Below are 7952 nucleotides of genomic sequence, written 5' to 3'. Positions count from 1 at the left end.
TGACCCAAAATGCTTTTACAAGTTCCTATGAAATTAAAAAAAATTTACGGAATTTTCTACCGAGATCTACCATGGACAATCTAAATTGTTCATTCTGTGTGTTCCATTATTAAAAGTCCGTGAAGAAAATGAGCACTGTATTAGAGTAATTAAACAAGCAGTCAAAATAGAATAGTAATGTACCTTCTACCGTACAGTAAAAAACTTTGGCAGTAAAAAGTGTGACGAAACACCTCTGTTGAAAAAATTGGTGGAAAATACTTTGACGATTGAAATATTATTCACCAAAGTTTTTACCGCCGAAGTTTAACTGTATAGTAACGACAAGATGTCAACTCGTCAGTTAAGTAGTGTAGTAAGTGTATAGGTAGCTAGCCTTGTTGTTGTAGTATTACTTTTGTAGCTACCATTCTAACGATGTGCTAGCAAAGGCGTGCTTCGCTATCTCCTGCGATGCCAGCGGAGATTGACTTTTTCAGTGAACTCCAGTAGCAGAGGTTATCAAGTTGCTATATCAAAGTATTTGGCCAAATCCATCGCAAGACGATGAACTAACTGATGTGCGAACGGGAACTCGGTTGGAAAATGCTATTCCAAGGAGTGCTTACAACTGTGGGACACATTCCTAGGAAGATCTCCAAAGTCAGCTTGATCTTTATTGCATAGTGGTATGAGCTTACCTTCATCTCAAGCTCGATTTGAAGTTCTAGTTACTCAGTGTGCTCATGTGATCATCTGAAATAATTGGCGAAAAAAACTTTGGCGACTTGAATGCTATTCACCAAATCCGCCAAAGTTATTAACTATACAGTATCTTCCATAACCATCATTGTATCCTTTTGAAATTGCACAGATGTCTGACCATAATATAATTTGTCCAGACATATTGCCCCATCAAAGGGAGCCAAAAGAGCTCCTCTACATAGCATGTCTGTTAATTTTATAACAGTCATTCGGTTGCTAGGAGTCTTACAAACTTACAAAGCAAGTTAGTGACCACAAATTTATCATTACCAACCCTCTGTACTGTAACCACATTATTGCTGTAACTAGACATGTGACATTACCAGTATAAGATTCTTATGCTGTACTATCATACAGTATACAATACGATAGTACTGTATAGTAGAGACCACAAAGGTTTGGGCATGGCCCATGAAAAATATCACCCAAAAACCAGTATCACTTTTCCCTGACGACGATGAAGCAGATTGGTTAGGTAAAACTAAGTCCAAGCAAGCCTTCAGATCAATCCAAAATGCTTTCAATATGTTGCTATGAATTTTTAAAAAGAAATTATTAAGAGGAATTTTCTACCGACCCACTTACTGAGTAACCTGACTGACTGATGCCTTTAGACAAGCGTAACTCGATAACGGCTAAGGCTACGGGCTTGATTTTTCACTGTTCAACGTACGTAGCTTCAGCCGGACACGTGCCTTTTGACATACCGCAGTGCGTACAATGCATTCTTCATCAATGTCCTCTTTTGTGTCCCATTCATCTTTGCTGACAGCAATAGGTGTTCGCATGATGGCTTCCCTTCATAAAGGAAATTGTCCGTATTTTTCATAGTGGCTACTTTGATTGCAGAGGTGCTTTTCGAACAGTTCTTGATTTGTAATACTGTGTAATGGGTTGAAAATAGTTGACAACAAAGTGTAATGGATACTTCACTTTTCAGTCGATAAGTAATAGCCGGGGTGTGCAGCACCATTTCTTTCTGTATTCCAATCATAATATTTTATAATAAAAAAAGTCAACAAACAAGTACACTAATTAAATTTTCAACTGGAATAGGGAGCATAACGCATCGATATGAAGTACTGAAACAAGCTGGAGTTGTGCACGATATTAAATCACAGTAAAATAATAAGAATTGTTACTGTGCATTTCCATTATGGTATCTTGAGCACAGTAGGGATATAATACTTCCTATTGTTTTATTGTGATTTAATATCATGCTTGTTTCAGTACTTTTCATCGATATACTATGGTCCCTACTCTATAGTTGAAATTACAATTTTTGTGTACTTGTTGTAGTAGTAGACACAATGGGCAATCTTCCACATGTCAGGAAACTGTCTGGCTAATTCTGGTTTGCCAGACATATTCACGATTGTGGTTGCTAGTACTCTATGAGTTACTTGTGTTTATTGTTAATATTTGTGGTACAATAGCTGGTCAAAGATTGACCTCCTGGGTGATGACTTCTTACAGTCATGTGTGTGTGACTCTGATTGATAAGTGTTGTATTAACATGTGTAGCAGTGTTCTTCCTTGTCCTCCCTGTAATGAGAAACCCAACAAGTTAGCAATAGTTAACATCAAACTAATTGTTAATAATAAGAACCAACAAAGTCATGAAGTGTGTAAGCTGTAGCTATCAAGGATACATCCCTAAAAACTGGACAACAGCACCAGTTGTACATATTTGTTTCGCTATTAAAATAAAATGATTTGCTTGCATCTAACTGCAGTAAGTTAAATTAGCTTACAGGGAAGAGGGATAAAGCACCTTGACAATCAAAAACACATTCTGCTATTCAGTCCAAAAATCATGTTCCTTCATACTCAAAGACTGTAAAAGTGGTTCCACAGAGACACCACATGGGAACAGTTTGATTGTTACTTTGAAAATAGTAAATAAAGGAGAAGTACTAGTAATAAAACTAAAACCCACAATCAGTTTGTACATGTATTGCTATATAAGTAGTGATTGAAACTTGACTAAGCATGTATAAACACATTTAGCACCCTCATGCTTATAAAATTTTTGGCAGGCTCCAATGTGAGCCTTGAATACAAGATATGATGTTATACTTTATTTGTTTCTAACCACAAGCAATTACAATATAATGATTTGCTTACATCTAACTGCTGCAAGCTAAATTAGCTGACAGGGAAGAGGTTTGATTACTGGATGCATTGGGATAAAGCACCTTGACAATCAAAAACACATTCTGCTATTCAGTCCAAAAATCATGTTCCTTCATACTCAAAGGCTATAAAAGTGGTTCCACAGAGACACTACATGGGAACACTTCAGTATATTTCCAAATAGTAAATAAAGAAGTACTAGTAATAAAACTAAAACCCACAATCAGTTTGTATTACTATATAAGTTATGAGTAAAACTTGACCAGTAGTGTCATCAGGAAAATAAAATGTACGTGCAGAATTTTTGGCAGGCTCCATCCAATGAGCCTTGAATACACAATACAATGTTTAATTCAAACTAGTCCCACACTATAGTATGTTCACGTTGAGCTGAATCCTGTAAAACAGCTAAAAATTAAAAGTGGATTTTTTCTCAAACAGAGTTAATATTTCAGCGAACCAGATGTTTATTGGTAACAGTAAAGGTGTCAACAACAGACACGTACAGTTTGGCTCTATTACAAGTTCGGGAAAGAGCTGTAATGGACACTGTACTTATATGGCTTCCCACAGGAAATGTATTGTGAAAATTTTGATTGGCCGTAAATGTTATGTTAAACATTTGAACAACAAGATTTTGAAATATTTTTAGCGGGTCAAGTAGTACTACAAATGAGCCAAAATTTCAAGATCGTGTGTAATTGCATCCATGAGTTATTAAATGTTTTTGAGGATTCAGCTCAACATGAACATACTATTATAGTGATTGTTTTGTGTGATCAATGATATAAAGTTATGTCTTCACATTTTATCCATTTTCCTATCAAACGGTATGGTAGTACCGTTTAAGTAGGGATCCCCCCAAAAATTTTGTGCGCTGCCCAAAATTCTGTTTTTGAAAATCTTCCTAGAGACTTCTTATGGGATACATAATAAAAATGCACAGTAGGGATATATCACTTCTTGTTGTTTTATGTATCACTCTGCATAGGCAGTTCAAAGGCACCGCCAGTGCCATAATTTGTATATTGCACTGCTACAGACCACAGCGAGTGCATTATAACTTATAACGCACTGGTTGCGGTTTTGTAGACCACAACGAGTGCATTATAAGTTATAATGCACTGACCGCAGTGCAATATACAGATATTGCACTGGCAGCGGTTTTGTGCAGCATAGCACAAGTACCGGTGGCGAAGACCACTACGACACCTCACCTAATAGGTGGAAAGACACTACACAGATCACTCGAATTCTTTTATAGCCTGACATGTAAAGGTCGATTATGGGCCATAACATCACCAATACGTATAATGTTTACAAGCAGCCAATGGCGATCGAAAAAGCCAACACGGGTGGCCACAACTCTAGTCTACATATATATAAATGTACTTATACACCTTACTAGTCTGGTGCCATCTTAGCCCAGATTAAACTGTAGTCCATGACTCAATAAAACAAATATATTCTAAATAATACTAACCTTTACGTTCGATTGTGGTAACCAGTTTTGTCATGCCACCAGGATTCGAGTTTAGCCAGTATGAATAATAAGAATTAGACTAGTATCGTTTAGTAGTTAGGTTTTGTTTACTTAAACTGTCTATTTAGCTGATTTTTTTCGCTCAAGAGAATCACTATGGCGATTAGTCTGGTGCTTAGTCTATATGGCACGCTGGCATGCTGAGCACTACATGATGAGAGTGGAACAGCGAATGCAGGTTAGTGATATAACCCATAGCGTACTAGCTTTCAATATCTCGGGTGGCTGCAGTACTGCAGGGGGAACGTCATCGCAACGTCAGGCTTGGTTACAACTTTTGGCAGGCTCCAATGAACCTTGAATACACAATACAATATTTATCAGATTTATAGCATGAATGTATACTTGTTAACTAGTAGGAGAACTACTAATACTGAGTTAGTACTGAGTTATTAGGACAACTAGTAATGGTAAAACAAAAACCACAATCACTTTGAACACTCATGTATCACTGTATAAGTAGAGAGTGAAAATTGTAGCTAGTGATATGGAAGGATTTCCTTACAGAATTTTTGGCATGCTCCAATCAGCGTTGAATACACAATACAATCAAACTAGTAGTGAGTGTTTTGTGTGGGTTCCATACAATATGTCATTGAATGGACTACACTGTATAGGGGAGATTTAGTGTCACCTGGCACTAAATCTCCCCTACATTACTATAGACATTAAATAATGTTACTAACATATACCATACAAGGCTAGTAACAAGAGCTATTACTTATAAACATCAATTGGAAAGGTAAACACAACAACATAATTTTTTAATGACAAACCACTTTTAAACTCAAAAAAACTGCATCACATAAATCTCCTTTACTACTCAGGTGTACAATAGAACATAGGTGACTGCATCTGTGAAAACTGGTTTTATTGTCTATTCAAAAAATAATGCTGGTTTTAAGTATTTAGTGTGTTGTACGTAGCTTGTGAATGGTTGAAGCTCATACATGTGCCAAATTTTTGCACGTTATATACCAATTCCTTACGTTCCAGAGCATTCAATGTACAAGTAGCCAACAGAAAAAGTTCCAGCCATTTTAGATAGTTTTTAACTCGATGTGACTGTATCGGGCGAGCTCCAATAGGGTGGGAGGCGGAGGCCTGTATGAGGGTCAGGGGCTGTTTGAAAATCTTATAAGAAACTCTATCTAATGATAAATTATACACACTGATTCTTTAAACCTACATACCTGTACACACTCAACTTTTACACATTTGCCTATTTAAAGGTATTGAGAAATGTCGGTTTTAAGTTTTGAGTGTGTTGTAGTTCACCAATTGTTGAAGCTACATGTACTAAATTTTCACACATTTACGTCAATTCCTCATCTTCCAGAGCATCCACTGTAAAATTAGCCAACAGCTATATTCCCTGCCATTTTAGATAGTTTATAAAATGAGGTTGACTGTATCAGGCATGCTTCAAAAAGGGTGGGAGGTAGGAGCCTGTAGGAGGATCAGAGGCTGTTTACAAATCTTAAAGAGGAAGGTGTAGGGATGAACCACACCAAGTTATGGACCACTCAGGTCTCAAAACTGGCTAAAATGAAAGACAATTTACAGCACAGGTCTTGATTTAAAACCATGGCACTGTGCAGCCACATGCATCCCGGCCAGGACTCCAATGGGACCCCAGATAGTTCAAATGGATTGCCCTTGTACTTGGGAAAAGCAACCAGCAAAAGCAGACCACTTAAATCTAGCAGATTGTGGATAGTTTATTGATGTGGCTTTGTGATATTGGTGAAAAATCAAATCTGCTGTCGTATTCCCCAGACACAGTCACATATAGGCTTATGCGTTTTCAAGGGAAATACGTAAATACCCATATATAGGCTTATACACGTTCAAGGGTTAATCCCTATTTCAATTGTGGTTATATATTGAAATTTAGGGATTTAATGTCCACTAGTATATCTGCAAGTCTAGACAACCTTCTTTGTTTCACCGCTTTTTAGCTATTCCCTTGTTTTACTACTTTTTTCTTTGATCTCTAATCCGGCTTCAAATTCTATTAGTTTTCTTAATAATAGTATCTCATGTAATAGCTAATTAACTTAAATGTGATTAAACCACTAATCTCTTAGTACTAAGAGACTTTTGTTGGAGTTTCTTTGTGAATAAGAAACTTCTGCATTGTTCACACATCACTTTCTAAACATTTACTGAGTAGCTACTGTTTGTATGTGTAGTTGTACCTTTCCAAATAGTGAGTTATTAAGATAACTATTAGTAATAAAACTAAAACCCACAATCAGTTTGTAGATGTATTACTTTCACTAATGGCACAAAGATAGAAAGATGTGCAATGTATGCGGAATTTTTGGCAGGCTTCAATGAGCCTTGAATACACAATACAATTTTAATACAAACTAGTTCCACACTAGTGAGTGTTCTGTGTGGGACAACTCATTAAATGTTGTTGTTGTTTTTCCGCCTACACTATTTAGTGCCAACTGGTACTAAATCTCCCCTACATTACTGTAGGCATTAAATAATGTTACTTGTTACTAACTTTCACCATACACGGCTAGTAGCAAGAGCTAGTACTTGTAAACATCCATTTGAAAAAGTAAACACAGCAACATAACCTTTTTAATGACAACATCCCATTTAAACCCAAAAAATTGCATTACATAATCTCCTGTGCTACTCAGGTGTACAATAGAACATTGGTGACTGCATCTGTGAAAACTAGTATTATTGTCTATTCAAAAAGTATTGAGAAATGCCGGTTTTAATTATTAGAGTTTTGTAACTTGTCAACGGTTGAAGCTTCGTACATGTACCAATTTTTCACATGTTTACACCAATTACTTTTCTTCCAGAACATCCACTGTACAAGTGGCCAACATAAAAAAATTCCTGTTTTAGTTAGTGTATAAAACAAGGTTGACTGTATCTGGGAAGCTCTAAAAGGGGTGGGAGGCAGGGGCCCATAGGAGGGTCAGTGGCTGTTTACAAATGTTAAAGAGGAAGGTGTAGGGATGAACCACACCAAGTTATGGGCCATTCAGGTCTCAAAACTGGCTAAGGAGATTTACAGCACAGGTCTTTATTCAACACCATGGCACTGTACAGCCACATATAGCCACCCTCAGGCTGGCCAAAACTCCATTAGAGAACCAGATACATAGCTGTAATGGATAACCACTGTACTTGGGAAAAGCAGCCAGTGAAAGCAGACCACTTAAGTCTAGCAGATTTTGTATAGTTTATTCATGTGGCTTTGTGTTATTGGTCAGGTGAATAATCAAATCTGCTGTCATGGGCAATAAGACCAGTGTTTTTTTAGACACAGTCACATATAAGCTTATGTATTTTCAAGGGCAATACATAAATGCCTTAAGGTTAATCCCTAATTTAATCATGGTTATACACTGAAGTTTAGGGATTTAACGTCCACTCTGTAGGTGTAGCAACCTCACTTGTTTCACTGCTTTTTAGCTATTCCCTTGTTTCACTAGTTTTTTTATTATTTTTATCCCTAATCCAACTTCATATTCCTAATGTTTCTTAATAATAA

The sequence above is a fragment of the Dysidea avara genome, chromosome 5 (assembly GCF_963678975.1).
Source record: "Dysidea avara chromosome 5, odDysAvar1.4, whole genome shotgun sequence".
Classification (NCBI taxonomy): Eukaryota; Metazoa; Porifera; class Demospongiae; order Dictyoceratida; family Dysideidae; genus Dysidea; species Dysidea avara.
The sequence above is the reverse complement of the archived record's forward strand: the minus strand, read 5'-3'. Positions refer to the sequence as shown.